The sequence below is a fragment of the Ictidomys tridecemlineatus genome, chromosome 12 (genome assembly GCF_052094955.1).
Source record: "Ictidomys tridecemlineatus isolate mIctTri1 chromosome 12, mIctTri1.hap1, whole genome shotgun sequence".
In the NCBI taxonomy this organism is placed as follows: Eukaryota; Metazoa; Chordata; class Mammalia; order Rodentia; family Sciuridae; genus Ictidomys; species Ictidomys tridecemlineatus.
The window spans coordinates 12,348,591-12,365,377 of record NC_135488.1 but is presented as its reverse complement, the minus strand read 5'-3'; the positions used below and the strand labels follow the sequence as shown (position 1 = coordinate 12,365,377).

At 59.5% G+C, this 16,787-nt stretch overlaps 1 long non-coding RNA gene across 5 annotated transcripts; it reads right to left on the bottom strand.

Moving 5' to 3' along the window:
* Positions 1 to 10,045: 10,045 nt before the first annotated feature.
* Positions 10,046 to 16,743, bottom strand: LOC144369039 (uncharacterized). 5 transcript variants are annotated; one of them, XR_013428464.1, is made up of 4 exons: positions 16,556 to 16,743; positions 15,668 to 16,472; positions 15,401 to 15,528; positions 10,046 to 12,706 (listed from the first exon to the last, which is right to left on the bottom strand). It is a non-coding gene; the product is annotated as an uncharacterized LOC144369039 (long non-coding RNA). The 5 variants fall into 5 exon arrangements; XR_013428467.1 differs by lacking the exon at positions 15,668 to 16,472 and having other exon boundaries at positions 10,089 to 12,706; XR_013428468.1 differs by lacking the exon at positions 16,556 to 16,743 and having other exon boundaries at positions 10,089 to 12,706; positions 16,213 to 16,540.
* Positions 16,744 to 16,787: the final 44 nt, after the last annotated feature.

Genomic DNA, 16,787 nt, shown 5'->3' with positions numbered 1-16,787 from the left:
CCCTCAGAGACAAGCTGACCCCTCCTGCTTAATCCCAGTTTGGGCTCATCTAGAACTTTCTCGTAACTGTGTTCGTCAGGGCCTTAGCTGGCCCCCGGCTGGCCTCGTCAGAGCTGTGTCCCAGCTCCTGCGAGCTCTCCATTGCTCTCGGCTCAGACCACCATGTGCCCTGCTGTGGGGGGTCCCTCCGGCTCCCCCGAGTCTCCACCCCTGCTTCCCCTGCAGAACCGAAGTCTGGGTGGAAGTGAGCAGAGGGCACAGTGGATGGTGGGTGTCCTTAAAGAGACAGAAGGGACACAGACACAGAGGAGAGGCCAAGAAGATGGAGGCGGAGACAGAGTGAGGTGGCCACAGGCTATGCCAGGCCTGGACCCCCAGGAGCTGGAAGAGGCAGGGGACGCGTCCCTGGAGTGTCTGGAGGGAGCATGGCCTTGTGACACCTTGATTTCAGACTTCCGGCCTCCAGGCACCAGAGGAGGGCTCTGTGCCGTCCAAAGGCGACAGGTTGGTGTGATGTGGTGCAGCAGCCCCAGGACACTGACGGGGCTCTGTGCTGCTTTGGCCAGGACAAGCCCTGAGTGACGCTGGGAGGGGCAGGTTTCAGAGGAGGCTCTAGAGAGGGCCTGGAGAGGCATTTCAGCTGCCCCTAACATCACAGGACGGGACAGGAGAGAGGTCTGAACGGAGGTGACCGCCTGTCCCGCCTTTCTCGTCATGGGGCGGTGACACTGTGAGCTCTGGACTTGGACCCTGCCATGCTTCGGAACAAGCATGGGTGGGGGCTTGTGAGCCTGGGTGTCTCTCAGGCTGTGGAGAGCTGCCCTCTGGCCATGTGAGCTGGCCCTGCTCCCATGGGGTTTTGCTTAGTTAGGGAGTGACTTGGGTGCCAGCTCCCCTTGCAGCTGATGTGGCCCCAGGGCTGTGTTAGAGCCTGTGGAACATTAGTGCATGTGGGTGGAACCTCCCGGGAAGTGACTCTAAGGGAGAGGCACACATTCTTCCTTGGTGCCTTCTTCATGCTGGCTTAGATGCAGCTGAAATGGCTGGAGCTAGAGCAGCCATCTTGAACCACAGGGCTCTCTTGGGAGACAAGACTGTGGCGAGCAGAGCAGCAGCAGGCAAGGAGCGTCACCCCTGGGACTTCATGCAGCAAGGCTGCCAAACAACCTGGGCAGCAGAAGTAAAGCTGTCCCTGTGCAGCCTCTACTGTTTGTGCTGGACATCGGGGGCTCCCAGGACCTAAAATCATGAGCGTCCTCAGCCCTCAGAGCTAGGCTGCACGCAGTAGGGTCTCAGAATACTTCTTAGATCAGTGAAGGAGTGCACAGCGTCAGGTGCTGCCGTCTAACCACTGGGGATCTTTCCGCTGGGCTCATTTTGCATCTGTGTGTGACAGACAAACACCGGGTCACGGAAGCTGGATCCCCGTGAGCATCGTGAGGGTGGCTTGTGGCCCTGAGAGGGGAACTGACCTCACAGGTCCGTCCAGGGCGGCTCTGGTCAGGACGCATTCTGGACTCTGGGATGCAGCTCCCTGGCCACTGGGGAATGGGGGTATCTCCTGGCCCCTCCTACCAGCCCATCAGCTGGCCTGTCCCGATCTCCAGGTCCTGGGATAGCTCCCTCCTCTGAGCTGCTCTGGGGGCATCCGCTGGGCATCCCACGGGCTGTGCTGTGGCTGGACGGTGTTAGCCAAGGCTGGGGCCCCATGACCCCTGTGACCTTCTTCCTCCCACCAGGTCCCCCCTGAAGGTTCTGGCCTCCAGCAGCACTACACTGGGGACCAAGCGGTTCCAGATCAGACCCTAAGAGACAGTGTCCCCCGGGGATTCCGCATCTGGAAGTCCCTGTGACTCTGACCTACTGGGGACACCATACAGAGGTCAGCCAGTCCCCTCTGTGGGAAACTCATCAGGCCCGTGAGGGTGGCCCTCCTCCCACATGAACAAGTGCCAATACAAAGGGACATTTGGACACAGACGACTGGGGAAGAAGGACTTCAGCCATGGCCACTGTCAGGGCCCAGGCCACTACGGCCCCAGATGGACCTCCCCCTGCATCTTGGCCTTGGACCTCTGCCCTCCAGGCTAGGACAGGAGAAGTTCCTGAGGTCAAGCCCCTGGTCTGTGGCACTGGTTCCTGTGGCCCTGGAAACTCACAGGGACACCTGGGAGGGTTCCATCCTCAGCCAGCCGGGAGCCCGCAGGACGTCAGGAAATGCAGGACGGGCCGCTCTGGGCTTCCCCCGTCACGGCCTTTAGTTCAAGGTGAAGGACAGGACACAGCGGAAGCTGCCCTTGGTGAGGGAGAGGGGCTCCATGGCCCACGTGTCCCTGTCCCCACCTCCAGTGGCTGCTGAGGCCATCTGCAGTGTCTGGGCTGCTGGCCAGCGTGGGCAGCTGTGTCTGGGACACTCTGGGAGCCCTGCTCATCTTTTCCAAGCACAGGAGTCACCTGGAGCACCACTGGCAGAAGGAGCGTCCCCTCCCCCCGCCATATAGCACCGTCAGGTGACAGGTCTGGAAGATGACGCCAGTTCTCCACGGGACATGGCTTCCCCTCAGCTAGGGATGCCTCTTGCCACACGCCCTGTTGACAGAGGCCCTGGGCAGGGCAGGCGTTGCTGTCCAGCTCTGGGTTCCGCTCCACGCTGATGCTGCGCTGGACGTAGCTGGGGGGCTTCAGGGTCTGGTTTCTGCAAATTGAGTTCTGGAAGCATCTGCGCCTGCCTAGGCCAGGAGGGCCGCTTGGCCAGTGCGGCTCAGGCTGAGGACTTTGTAAAGTGAGGTTCTAGCAGCTTTCTCCTCGGGACGTGTGGCCAGGTGCTGGCCAGGGGCTGGCACACAGACAGATAAGAGGAGGGCCCAGCGGGTTCCGTCCCCTCCCAGGTACAAGTGGCCAGCAGTTTTCAACTCAAGGCCTGCTGGAATGGCCCACAGGGTGACCCACAGTACGAGGCCCTGCCCAGCCGGTGCCAGGTTCAGGGTCAGTTTTGGCAAACGTGTCTGGCTTTGCCCTGTGGAAGAATTTAAGAATAAACCAGGGACCATTCCAAGAATCCAGGTGGGAGCGGCCATCACCCCACGCCGGTCGAGGAGGACCCAAAGCAGGAGAGAAAGAGGAGAGCTGGGCGGTGGGAAGGACCCACCCGTCTGTCCCTGAGATTCTGGGACATCACATTCCTCCTCCTGCTTGGTCCCCGAGGATGGCTGTGTCCCTGGGGCTTCTCCAAAGGGCCAGGGAGTGCTCTGGCCTCCCCACCTCTGGGCTTGAAGGCACCGAGGACTCAGCTGTTCTCCTGGGGTTCTTTGGGGTGTTCCAGGGACCCCAGATGCCCAGAGCTGTGTCCAGGACACAGGCATGGCATGCCCCAGGGAACCAGCAGCGTGATCCCCGGGAGGATGTGAGTGGACACAAAGGCCCATATAGAGGTGGCCACTTGGCTGCCCCGTCCAGGGAAGGGTTCCTGAGGGGGCGGCTCTGCCACAGCTGAGGGCCACAGGCATGTGGGGGAGGAGGGAAGAGCGGTCGAGGGCCAGCGTGGTGAGACGGCCCATGCTGGGCTCTGGGGGGTGGGAGGGCCGCAGGAGGCGGGAGTCTGTCTCCCTGCAGCCGGTTCCCAGGGCTCTGTGCCGGAGGTTTCTGAGCACCTCCGAGGCCAGCCCCTGCCTCCAGGGTGGAGGACAGACTTCGGGCTCCCTCCCTTCTCAGGGCCGGGGACCCCTTCGGTGGGGGAAAATGGCTTTCTCTCTCTCCGTCTCCCTCGGCCGCCCAGGCCCTGGCTGCACTGCCTCTCCAATGTAATGAGAACTTTAAGCAACTACTTCAGAGCACTTCCCAGCCTGCAGACAGGCTGATTTACAGAGGAGCAAATGCCACCAGAGCCTTGGTGGCTGCTCTTGGAAGGCTGGTCTCGTAGACCGCATAGACCACACTCGTTGGGCAAGCAGCAAGCTGGCCGGGGGGCGGTGATTAGGATACTGGCCGGGATGCGGGCGGGGAGGGGTGGCGAGAAGTCTCACATTTTCTGGACGTGGCCTCGGCAGGCTGGAGAGGAGGATGGGGTTCCCGAAAGGTCAAGCCGTGGGGATCACAGGAGCCTCGCGTAGGGCGTCTGCTGCTTCTAGAGCATGGACAGAAACCAGAAGGACATCCTCCTCTCTGAGGTCGCCTGGAACAAGAGCCGGGAGCCAGGTCTTGGTCATTTGGAAGACGAGCGTCTCCTGTCCTGAGGGCAGCCGCGCCTTGTGCAGTGGTGGGCGGGGGCCGAGCCCTTCCCAGAGGACCCGGAGGGAGGTGCTCGCCCCCGAAGGCCTCAGTGTCCTCGTTAAAACCAGCCCAGGGCCTGGCTGACCCGTGTCCAGGACTCACTCTGCCGGGTTCTACTCCAGTTGCTTCATGGGCCCATTCATGGGGTCCTTCCGAATCAGCGAAGCTGGTGCCATGATGTCCCCATGTACAGGGAGGCAAGCTGGGGGACAGGAGGCCAGTGACTCACCCTCAGGTCCCACAGGTCCTCTGACGGCCAGGAAGCCTATTGCAGAGTTTAGGCAGGTTCACTCGGAGCTGGTGGGACGTGGGTTGTGCAGTCAGGGCAGCAATGTCCTCCTCACAGAGGGGTGCGTGTGTGTGCGTGTGCACATGTGCATGTGCATGTGCACGTGTGCGTGTGTGTGTGTGTGTGTGCGTGTGTGCGTGTGTGTATGTGCGTGTGCGTGCGTGTGCATGTTTATGTGTGTGTGCGTGTGCATGTGTGTGTGTGTGCGTGTGTGTGTGGCCGGGAGTGGGGGAGTTACATGCGATGGGGGGATGTGTGGAAAGCACCTGTTATGGTTTGGATCTGAGGTGTCCTCCCAAGCTCACGGGTGACACAACGCAAGAAGGTTCAGGAGACATCACTGGGCTGTGGGAGCCTTGCCCCAGTCGGTGACCTCATCCCCGACAGGGATGAGCTGAGTGGTCGCTGAAGGCTGGCGGGTGTGGCTGGAGAAGGCGGGCACTGGGCTGCGGCTGGGGGGTGTCTGACTTTTATCTGGTGAGTGGGTCCCCTCTCTGCTTGTGTCCTGGTCACCATGGGAGCCACTCCTCTCCACCACACTCTTCTGCCATGATGTGTAGCCTCACCTGGAGCCCCGAGGAATGGAGCCTGCTATCCGTGGATTGAGGTCGCGGAAACCATGAGCCCTCAAATGAACTGTTCCTCCTCTGCAGCTGGGCTGGTCGGGTCTCCTAGTCCCAGCAGCAAAAAAGCTGACTCAAGCAGTACCCAGCCCAGAGTCTGGGGCAGGGTCACCCCTTGAGACATGGTGGTGATGGTGGGATGTTTATGGTGATGCTGGTGGTGACAGTGATGATGCTGGTGGTGATGGTAATGATGATGGTGGTGATGGTGACAGTGATGATGGCGGTGATGTTTATGGTGATAAGGTGATGATGGTGATGCTGGTGGTGACAGTGATGATGCTGGTGGTGGTGGTGATGATGATGGTGGTGATGGTGGTGATGGTGATAGTGATGATGGCGGTGATGTTTATGGTGGTAAGGTGATGATGGTGATGCTGGTGGTGACAGTGATGATGCTGGTGGTGACAGTGATGATGATGGTGGTTATGGTGATGATGACGGTGGTGACACTGATGATGGTGGTGATGTTTATGGTGATAAGGTGATGATGGTGATGCTGGTGGTGACAGTGATGATGCTGGTGATGGTGGTGATGATGATGGTGGTGATGGTGGTGATGGTGACAGTGATGATGGTGGTGATGTTTATGGTGGTAAGGTGATGATGGTAATGCTGGTAGTGACAGTGATGATGCTGGTGGTGACAGTGATGATGATGGTGGTGATGGTGATGATGACGGTGGTGACACTGATGATGGCGGTGATGTTTATGGTGATAATGGTGATGATGGTGATGCTGGTGGTGACAGTAATGATGATGGTGGTAGTGGTAATGATGGTTGTGGTGATGGTGGTGATGATGATGGTGGTGACAGTGATGATGGTGGTGACATTGATGACAATGATGGTGATGATAGTGATGGTGATGCTGATGATGACAGTGATGATGATGGTGGTGATGGTGATGATGATGGTGATGATGACGATGCTGACAGTGATGATGGCGGTGATGTTTATGGTGATAAGATGATGATGGTGATGCTGGTGGTGACAGTGATGATGATGGTGGTGGTGGTAATGATGATGGTGGTGACAGTGATGTTGGTGATGATGACAATGGTGATAGTGATGGTGGTGACAGTAATGATGGTGGTGACTATGGTTTGGGGATGAGTTGTAGGGCTGGGGTACATGCTGGAGGTGACCTGTGGTTGTGTTGATGGTCTGGAGTAGGCAGGGCTCTCAGCCTCGGCACTGTCCACACTCGGGGCTGGATCTCTGTCGTGGGGGTCTGTCCTGTGCCCTGTGGGCTGTCTAGAAACCCTGGCATCTACCCTTTCCCAACCAGTAGCATCCTTTCCTCCCCAGTTATGACAACAAAAATTGTCTGCAGGTCTTACCTAATGTTCCTCAAATGACTAGTCAGCCCTGGTGCCAGGACGAAGGGACAGCAGATGATCCTCAGGCCTTTGACCTGAGGAATGATGGGTGCTGCTGACCACTGCTGGAGGGATGTTGGTCTCTTATTCACTGCAGTGACCACAGCACATAGAACAGGGCCCAGTCCAGAGGAGGTCCCCAGTGGGTGAGGTCCTCAGTGAGTGGGATCTGGTGGACCAAGGGCTGTGTGTGGCGGGGCCACTGGAGACATCTGTGGGCTATGCGTCTCATTTGTCCCTCAACCTGATGGGAAGCTGTGAGTTCATATGCTCAAGGACACCGTGAGGTCACACTGCAGCAAGTGGCAGGGCTGGAACATAAATCCAGGTCACACAAGGCCCAGGTCTGTCTCAGACACTGTGTTTTATCCTGGCCCAAAATCATGGGCATGAGAAACCGTGTGGACATAGTGGTGTCACCACTGAGCTGGCCGTGCCTCTGGCTATATGAATGACACCTGCCCATCTTTCCTTCTAATGGACTGTGGCCTCCTGGAGGAAAACCTGCTCCTTTGAAAGCACCTGGAGCTCTGGCCAGGCTGACCGTCCCCTGTGCCCAGCCTCTTTTGAGTCTCACAACCAGGGTTGGTTTCTGGAAGCTCAGCAGAGCCCTGCTGTTGGACAAAGAGCAGAGAGACTCGATCCCCACCATGTGTGACCAAGGACGTGGAGCCAGGCAAGAGGCCGCAACGGCAGCAAATGGGGCCATTGTCGGGGGTGCCCGCATGCCTGGAAACACCTGGAATCTCCCGTCTTTACTCAGGAGCCAAATGCATTTGCCTGCGGAGAGCAAAGTCTGTCTCCTGGCAAAGAGGAGAGGAGCCAGTGGAGAGAGGAAACGCGTTTCTGTTCGCCCGGATCGCGCTTACACACAGCTCTGGACAGCACGGGGACCAAGGGGTCTCTTCCCAGGGCTGGGTCCAGGTGGGCACTGACCAGGCTGCAGCTGAAGGGCCAGCACAGGCCAGTGAATGGGCTGTCAAGTGCACAGACCCTTCAGATGACCTCCAGAGGTGCAGACGAGGACTGGAGGCGTCCTGAGCCGATCCCCAGCTCCGGCCCTTGGCAGCCGCCCAGGTGTGACTACTTTCAGAGACGAGTGGGAAACTCTCCCGTCTACTGTTACCTTGCTCTAGCCTGGGTCAGTGGGGGGCCCTCCTGGGCACTGCTGCTCTCCGGGAGCAGGGCAGTCTTCCTGCTGAGCGACTGGCCTGAGATTGGTGACTCCCCTTCTGGGGATCTCTCCCGCTGACATGAACCTAGAGGCAAACCAAGCTTTGGGTGGGAACAGGGTCAGAGCAGCGTCCCTTAAACCAAGGGCAGAAGTGAGAAGCTGATTCCGTCAACCGGCTCCTTCCTCCTCTTCCTGGCAGAGAGACCTCCCCAAAGCACGTCTAGCTCACCGTCCTGCACTAGTGCCCTAAGCTCATCTCCGTGAGGGTGGATGGACTTCCCAGCACCCGCCCGTCTCCTGTGAGCCTGCGCGCTGCTTCTGTAGTCAGAGACACTGTGGGGTGGCACCCATCAGGCCGGGCTGCCCGGTCTCCCTGCTGGCCTCTCCGGCCTCCCTGTTTGAGGGCTGGAAACACATGGTCAGTTGAAACAATGATCCTTGGAATGGACGTGATCGCCTCGGTGCCTGATTCTCCAAGTGACGAATGGTCAATTCCTCTCTTTTCCCACTTTTCAGAACCCTCTTCTCTGGGTGGTCCCTGGGCTGGGTGTAGTGATTTCATCATGGCCTCCAGGACTTGGGGTGGGGTGGGCTGCCCAGGTACACCCCGGAGTTGGCATTGGTCAAAATGCCAAGATGAGGCTGCGGGCAGAACTCTGGTGAGTGATGCCCCATCTCCTAAATAAACAGGTGGAGCAGAGAGGGTCGGGCCAGGGCCTCTGGGGGCTCACCCTGGATGGGGGCTCAGTGCTCTTTCTGCCAATCTCTCTGGGAGAAGCCAGGTTCGTGCCAACAGGGCGCGGTGTGTTTGTGGGACGTGTTTTCCCTCCACCCGAGGCCAGTGCCCCTGACCCCGCTGCCCTGGCACACTGGGGGGTGGCCTGGGCAGTACCGTTTGCTTCCTACCACCTGGAGGCCAAGTCCAGGATGTGGGGGGTGCTTCATCCCTGGGCCTCTCTCCTCAGCCACAGACAGGGGCTCACCCTGAACCCCAGGGCCGTCCCTCCATGAGCCTGGGTCCTGGTCTCCTCTTCTGATAAGGGCTCCAGGCGGACTGGTGGGGGCCACCCTAGTCCACATGACCTCACCTAAACTAATCTCCTCTACATGACCCTACACCCAGCAGGGCCTGGGGGTCGGGAACTCAGCCTAAGAATTGGGGGGGGGCACAATTCAACCTGTAACCCCCGCTGAGCGAGTTTTGATTGTTCAGCAACGGCTCCTGGCGCTTCAGCCCATCTACTTAGGTAGATAACAGCGCCTTTTGAATATTTAAAAATGGATTTGCGAGTCTTCAGGTTCCTGCACAAGGCTGGGGAGGAGGAGCTCTCATCCGGAGCAATGTTTGATAACCGACCCTGGATTCTGAAGGGAAGGGGTCATCATGAGGCTCGCCCCTCCCTGCAGCCTGCGGCTGCCACTCGCAGGGACTGAGAGGCCCGACGCTGAAGGGGTAGCTCTCTGTCGAAGGAGACTGTTGGAGACAGAATGTCTCAGGCAGCCGTGTGTGGTCACCCATGTCCACACCTCCATGATGTCCAATAACTCTGCCACAAATTCTCCCACGCGTCTCCTTAGGTGTCCAGAACACACGCACCCTTCATATGGGGATCACAAGCTGAGGTCACAGTGTCGCTAAGACTGTGACCCACCTGAACACAGGTCTGCCCGTTGTCCTAGTCCTGGGAAGTGGCCTCGGCCCCTTGTCATGTCCTGTGCTGACAGCCTGACCTGTGGCAGGCCCCTGGCTACTCCATGCTGATGAAAAGACTAAGGAAGGCCACTGGTCAGGCCAGAAAGACCAGGATGGAGGCTGGGGGTAGGGGACAGGGGCTTCAGCTGACTTCCTGGAGGGGAACGGCAGGAATCAGAGTGGCCACGTGGCTGGTGACCAGCCCATTGAGTGCTCGGGATCTCTGTGATGCTCAGGCAGGCTTCCCCGATGGGTGGCACTGGTGTGGAGGGTCACACCTTGGTACTGGGGAGAGAAGGCCGGGGGACACAGGGCTTCGCACTGGGCACTCTCCCACCCTCCCTCTCCACCACCTCTCCCCCAAGTGCTTCTAGATGGTATTTCTTGCTGTCACAAAACCCTAAATGCAGGCGTTGCTGTCCTGTGCTTTGAGTGTTCTGGGGAGTTACATGATAGTACTTTTGGGGACACTTTCACATCTTCAGCCAGGGGTCTGCAGTGAGGGTGCCCAGCGACCCCTGCTTTGTAGCTGGCCTGTGAAGCAAGGTGGCCATGGAGGACTCTTCCCTCAGACTGCGCAGCTGGCCTCAGTCCCTTGAGATGCCTCTTCACAGAATTCATTTTAAAAAATTTATTCACACACTTGTTACCATTCATACTCAGGTTCATAAAACCAAAAACGTTTTAATTATGAAACATAAGAAAAGAATGTTTAATTTCAAGGCCAGACTGGCCTCTGATCCGCCTGTGTCGTCCAACAGTATTCAGCAGGTGCCTACTCAGGCACGCTGGTCGGTAGGTGGGGGTCAAGGCCAGTGGGCAGGAGGCAGGGCCCCGCGGGGGACTTGAGAGCACGTTTCTGTCACTCAGTCTCTGAACAGACATTATGGTGTCATTTATTTTGAGCTGCATGGCTTTACCCATCTGTCATGGGCTCCCAATTTATGGTGCTGTGCTCAGATGTGTGGGGGGCGGGGGGACCAGGCTCCTCTCCGAGCTGAGGCGCCCCTCCCTGTCCCGGCCTTGCTGGGCGGCTGGGGGCTGGGGGGGAGGAGCGAATGGAGGAGGGGCAGGTGGGTCTTGAGGGCTGCCAGCAGGAGCCCCAGGGTCAGGGATTCTCCGAGGGCCGGGTGGCTGCTGTCCCTGCACCTGCCTGACCACCAGTGAGGCCATCAGGCTGTGGGTTACCCAGGGGCCTGGGGGCGTGTTCAACTCGGGCCCCACCTTGGCTGTGGCTCTAAGTCAGGATCCTGGTGGACCCCCCCAGCTGCCAGGGCTCCCGTTCTGTTCTTTCTCTCTGACTCGTATTTTCTTGCCAAACCATCCACTTGTTCCTAAGTTGGGGGTGGGTGGGAGGGTGTCCCCAGTAAGTCAGGTTGTTCCTGACCCCCCATAACCTTCCCTGGAGAGGAAGTCAAGCTGATTGAAGTCATCAGGGTGGGCCTTCATCCCATGTGACTGTCCTTATGAAAAGGGGAATTTGGACCCAGACCCATGCAGGGACCAGGCTGTGTGAAGCCAAGGGCAGAGGTGGGGGTGAGGGTTCTGCTACCAAATCACTAGTCACCACCAGGAGATGGGGAGGGGCCTGGGTCAGACGATCCCTAGAGCTGTTGCCTGCTGGCCCTTTGTCTTGGACTCCTTGTCTCCAGAGCCATGGGACAATACCTTCTGTCACCTAAGCCACCCACTCTGCCGTGTTTGCCGGGGCATCCCTACAGGGGTGAAGGAGTGGGTGTGTGTCTTCTGAAAACCTCCCACCCTCAGGTGACTCCCAGGTCCTGCTGGCACCAAGAGCTGGACCCCTGAGGTGTCCCTGCTGGGCAGCACTGTGGTCCATCTCCCCACCATGGAAGACCAGGAGCCTCCCCAGCCAGAGGGGGAAGCCATGGCTCAGGCTGTTCCTAGGTGACCAAGAAAGATGACGTAGCAGGCACGGTCACCACCTCAGTGTCACTTCTGCTTGGCTGAGAGTTCTAACAGACTCACTCCAGGGTTGCGAGGTGGAGTGGGGCTCTGCACCCCGGGGGCCAGGTTCCCCAGAACTGCCGGGCCAGGCTTGGGGTGGAGAGCTGCAGAACAGGACTCGGGGTGACGAGGGAGGTGACTTCCTGTTTTCCTCCTGCCCCTCCTTAGGGTCTGCTGTGGGCTCTCCCTTGCCCGTAGGTCAGGACCATGGAGAGCGTCCCAGCAGCTCCTTCAGGGCAGGCCAGTCCCCTTTGTGCACCTGGAGGCTGGGAGGCTCTCACTCCTCACGGAGACCCACTGGGGGAGCACCCAGGACAGGCGCGTCACGTCCCAGGAGCCAGCAGTCAAGGCCGGGTCCAGGGTCTGCCGTTTCAGCATCACCATCGTGTGGTCTAAGGCCCGCAGGCTTCCATTTTCCTTCTTCCACCAACTGCACAGCAGGAATGTCACCATCCAGGGACAGAGGCCACCTGTGGTGTTCCCAGGCAGACCTGGGTCCACGTCCATTCCACCGGGGGGCAGTCCTGTGCCCTAGCTGCAGAGCTTCTGCCCAGGAGGAAACGGGAGTGGCCTGGGAACAGGACACGGCAGTGTGTCTGCCCTGGTGGACGTCTCGGGGGCTGCCTGGGGCCAGAAACCCCGGGAAAGTGCTCAGCTCTGGGAACCTGCCCTGGCCTTCAGGAGTCCACCGCTGAAGACGAGCCTCATCAAAATGCTCCCACAGTGAGCTCCTGCTGTCCCCTGCCACTTCCACCCTCAGAGGGTGCCCACGCCCAGCAGATGGAGAAGGGAGCTGGCCGGACATGAGGGAGTCCAGGGGAGGGCAGGGCTGGTCCCTGGAGCTGTGGGGAAGGGGACAGGATTTGGGGGCCACCAGGGTGCCCGTGCTCCCCCTCAGCACAGCTGGCTGCTCAGTGCTCCAGCTTGAGCTGCACAACTGTCCCTGGCAGCCCCCAGGCCCTGGAGCTTTGGCTCTGCCTGAGCTGCAGGAAGCTGTGCCTGCTCCATGCCAGATGGTGGCTCACAGGCAGCGTCTGCTCTCACCGTCTGGAGCGCAGAGGTGTGAGCGGAGGTGTCGGCAGGGCGCGTTCCCTCGGTGGGAGAAGAGTGCGTCCCGGCTTCTCTCCCAGCTTCTGGCGGTTGGCTGCAGTCCCCAGGATGCCTGGCTGGAGGGACAAGCAGCCTGGCCTCGCCTTGGTCTTCCCCCGGCTTCTCCTGGGTGACGGGCTGTGTTCCGTGAGCCTTTGAGGAAGGAAGTCTGCATCACTCCTCTGTGACCTTGTCCTGGTCAGTGACATCTGTGAGGACCCTATTTCCAAACAGAGGAACATTCGGAGGCGGCATGGGCGGGCGAGGACGTCAATGGTGGACTTTGGGGGAATGCAGCTCAGTCCCTACCACAGGCCAGATCCCAGGAAGAACTCCAACTGACGTGATGGCTCGCCCTGGTCACCAGGCCCAAGGACTTGAACACGCAGTGGGAGGGGACAGCAGGCACTTTGCCCCACGCCCCTGTAGGGAGAACCTCCTTCCACTCGGAGAAGCCAGGACTCCCGTGGACAGTCCCCTGGGCCTTCTGGTTGGCAGGCAGGGCTCTCCTGGATGCGTTTTGGCTTTGTCCCCTGAGAGCACTGGGGTTCTGGCCTGGAGGGGGGTCCCCCCTCCCTCATGGCTCCTGGCTTTTCTTCTCTGAACAAGGATGTCACCTGGGGTCCAGATGAAGTTGGTGAACACCCACTGACTCAGCTGGTGACCTCAAACAGGAGCTGGAAGCCCCGTGCCCAGCCCCTTGGCCTCGACCCTGCCCTTGGGGAGAGAGGAGGAACAGCCCCCTCTGGGTCAAGGCCCTTGGGCAGCGGATCTTCCCTGCTGTGCTGTGGAGCAGCCGCCTGAGCGCCTGTGCTTAGACTGACCCGGGAAGGCTGGTCCGGCCCAGGAGGGCCATCCCCAGGGTCTGACGAGGCCCAGGCTTGAGTAATTTACAGCCGTGGAAACTGAGGCACGGTGAGGTTAGGGACTCGCCTGGGTCACTGGCTGTGTGGGCTGGAGCCTGGTCGGAGCCTGGATCCTCTGTCCCAGGAGTGAGGCTGTGAGCCCCACCTTCCCTTGAGCCTCCTGGGCCTTGGTGTCCTTGTCCCCGTGGGCTTGCTGTGTTGACCATGCGAGTCAAGCTGCCCACAAGCCACCTGCTCCAGGCTGCGGTGCTCCCCTTCACTGGGGCTGGGGGCCGCTCCTGGCCTCTCCAAGTGGACCTGCCTCTGAGAAGGCTGGGGTTGGCTTTGGCTTCCTCGCTCCCCCAGCTAGAAGCCCCTCCTGCCCAGCCACCAGCAGGCCACCTGGAGCCACCAGCTGGTCATGGCTTTGCACCTGGGCTGGGCAGGTCACCGGTACAGCCTGGAACTCAGTGCCAACAGCAAGGCTGGGCAGTCAACTGGCTTCAGAAGAGGCCATCCCCTGCTGACGCTGGAAAGGCCACGTGATCTGGTGGCTCTGGGGCTGCAGGTGGGTGTGTGCCTGGGAGGAGGAGGAGAGGGTGGTGGCCTTCCCCATCACCTCCCAGTGCCAGCTGCCCTGGCCTGGGACCCGCCCTGACTGCTTTCTCCTTCTGGCCTCCTTCTCCCCATGACCAAAGCTCGTCCAGAACATTCCATGCTACACCTGCTGCCCCCAAGCCCACCCCTCTCCAGCTGTGTGGTCAGCTAGAGCCGAGGGCTCCCCATGGGCCCATGAGGGCCACTCCTCTCTCACCACCCCCTTCCCGAAGTGTGCCTTCAGGGGGCTCAGCACCTCACTCCAGGCAGGTGACAGACTGTGGAAAGAGGAGAGTCGCCAGCGCTCCTGCTGGGGCCTGTGCTTGGCCCTCTCTGGGGGGTGGTTGTCTAAGAAATCCTCACAAGAGGGTGTGTCCTGCACCCAGGAGCCACAAGGCTCCGTGATGCTGTGGTCCTTTGACTCCCCAAGTGGACTTCTCGGGGTGCCTTTGGTCACCTGCACTGGCTGTACTTCAAGTGTTCACAACCATGTGTGGCTGGTGCCGCCATGTTGGACAGTGGCCACCTAGGTGGTTCCACACCACAGGAAGTTCCACTGGGCAGCCCAGCCCTGGATGGCCCAACGGTGCCACTGACTTAGCTGCAGAATTCTGTGAGTGTGCATGGGGTAGCCCTCCTGGGTAGCCATCCAGGGAGTCCACGGTCATCTCCAGCTACCCAAGGGCATCCCCAGGTGGAAGATCCAGCACCATCAGAGCTGGCCCCATGCTGTGTGACCTGGAGGCAGGCCGGGAAGGACTCTCCTGGGGACACCTGGGTGTCAGCACCAAGCTACTGGGCCATCTCTGACTCTCACCATGGAGAACGAGAGCAAGGCTTTGGAAAAGTCCTGACTCCTGACAAAGAGGTCAGACTCCTGATGGAAGACCAGGGGAGCCTGGAGGGGAGTCCCCTATGTCCCTTGGTGATCAAGGGTCTTTCTTGCCAACTCTTGGTGGACTTGAAGGGGTGTCTTCTGGTCCCACAGCCTTCCTGGGAGAAATGCAGCCCAGGTGTTGGGGAGCAGAGGCCCCTGTGTGGGGTAAGCCTCTCTCTTCCCTCTCCACCAGAAGGAGCTCCAGAAGTCCAATAATGGAGAGCTTATCAAGCTCTTGAGGTCGGGCTGGGTGAGGGTCTGCCTGGAGCACAGGCTGCTGCTAAGCTGGATGCGAAGTCAGGAGATGCCACAGATGGAGCTGAGACCTCACATGCTCAGCCAAAAGGCGGTGGGGCAGGAGGCACAGTGGGCGGCCCCATCAGAGCTCACAAACGCTGTCCAGTGCTTTCCTCTTGGGGTGCAAACCACCCAGGGGGTCCATGCGGGGGCCCCTCTCAGCAGCCTCTCTGTGTGAACAGGCCTTCCTCGACCCCTGAGGCTGTGGGTCCCCAGAGCACACGCACACACCCACATGTACACACACGGATGCACACGCCCATATGCACACACACAGAGGGGTGGAATCCCAACTCACAGAGGTGGAAAGGCTCCGATTCCTTCTTCCGGTCCCCACAGCACGTGCTGGTGTCCCACTTTGATTTGGCAGTCATCTTTTCTCCTTTCAATAGCTGTCAACTGCCAGCTGGTCCTTTGAAAATAATACTGAAAAAAAAAATGAAAAGAAAGCACATGAGACTTTTCAGAAAGTTTTCCCTGGACAGCCCAAGCCACTCAGTGGCCCATGAGGGGCCACTCCTCTCTCACCACGCCCTGCCCAAAGTGCACCTTCAGGGCTCATCACCTTACTCCAGGCAGGTGACAGAAGGTGGAGGTTGGACTGTGGTAAAAGGAGAGTCCTACGCGCTCCTGCTGGGGCCTGTGCTTGGCCGGCTGGGGGGAGGGGGGTCCTCTAACACCCTCCTCCTCACCTGCTGCCCCACCTGCCCTGCAGCTGCCCCCCTGAGCCGCCTCCTCCCTGTCTGCACCCCCTGGCACCATCCGCTCCACCCTCACTTCCTGGATTCCTTTCCCGGGTCCAGTCCATTCCAGACACAGCCCACAGCTGAGAAGCCCCAGTCCTCCCAGTCCTTCCGGGTGAAGTCCAGGAAGGAGCTCGCCTGGTCCCAGAAAAACAACTGCACACCTCACACCTCACACAGCGGCTTACCCGATTCTGACTGAGATGTTAATGGGATCACGGGGGTTTATTTAAATTGTAAATGACAAATAATTGACCGCATTGACTTCGCTGCTCTTCCTGGAGGCCTCCCTGCCCACTATTTTGGGGTCCCCAGGCCTCAGAGGTTAATTATCCAGGATGCTCCTCCTCAATATGCAAGCCCCAACCTCAGTGCCCGGTCAGTGCTGAGTGTCCTTCATAAACACCGCCGCCCATTCAGGTTTCTCAATCAATGTCACTTAGAAGACCAGGGACTGCGGCATGAGGAACGCTTAGCTCACAAAGTCAGTGTGTGGAGAGCCCGTGTTGGAGGAAGGCTGGAGGGAAGCCAGGACGCCCCGACCCTGCAGGGGGCCCCCAGACCCTGCTTCAGGCTCCTCTGTGACCCCCTTTCCGAAGTTCAGCTGCCTCCCCTCTGGGCCTCCTGCTGGTTTTAGGGGAGGAGAAAGAGAACATTTAGAAACAGCACAGTTCTGACCCACACCAAAAATACCCACATCAGAGCCTTACCCGTGACTCGGCTGGTGTGAAAGACGGCCTCCTTGTCACGGCTCAGTCACATGAGCTCAGAGACCAAAATAGAATGTTTGGCAACTAGTCAAGTATCATCCACCGCTGCACAGGGAAGGAGGGAGCGCCAGGAGCCCGGGTGCAGGGGTGGGGGCTGCGGGCTGCCTGCCACCTGCCCTGTGCTGGCCCCGGGGCCTGGGGCAAGGCAAGCCCTGCTTTCGTCAGGACAACG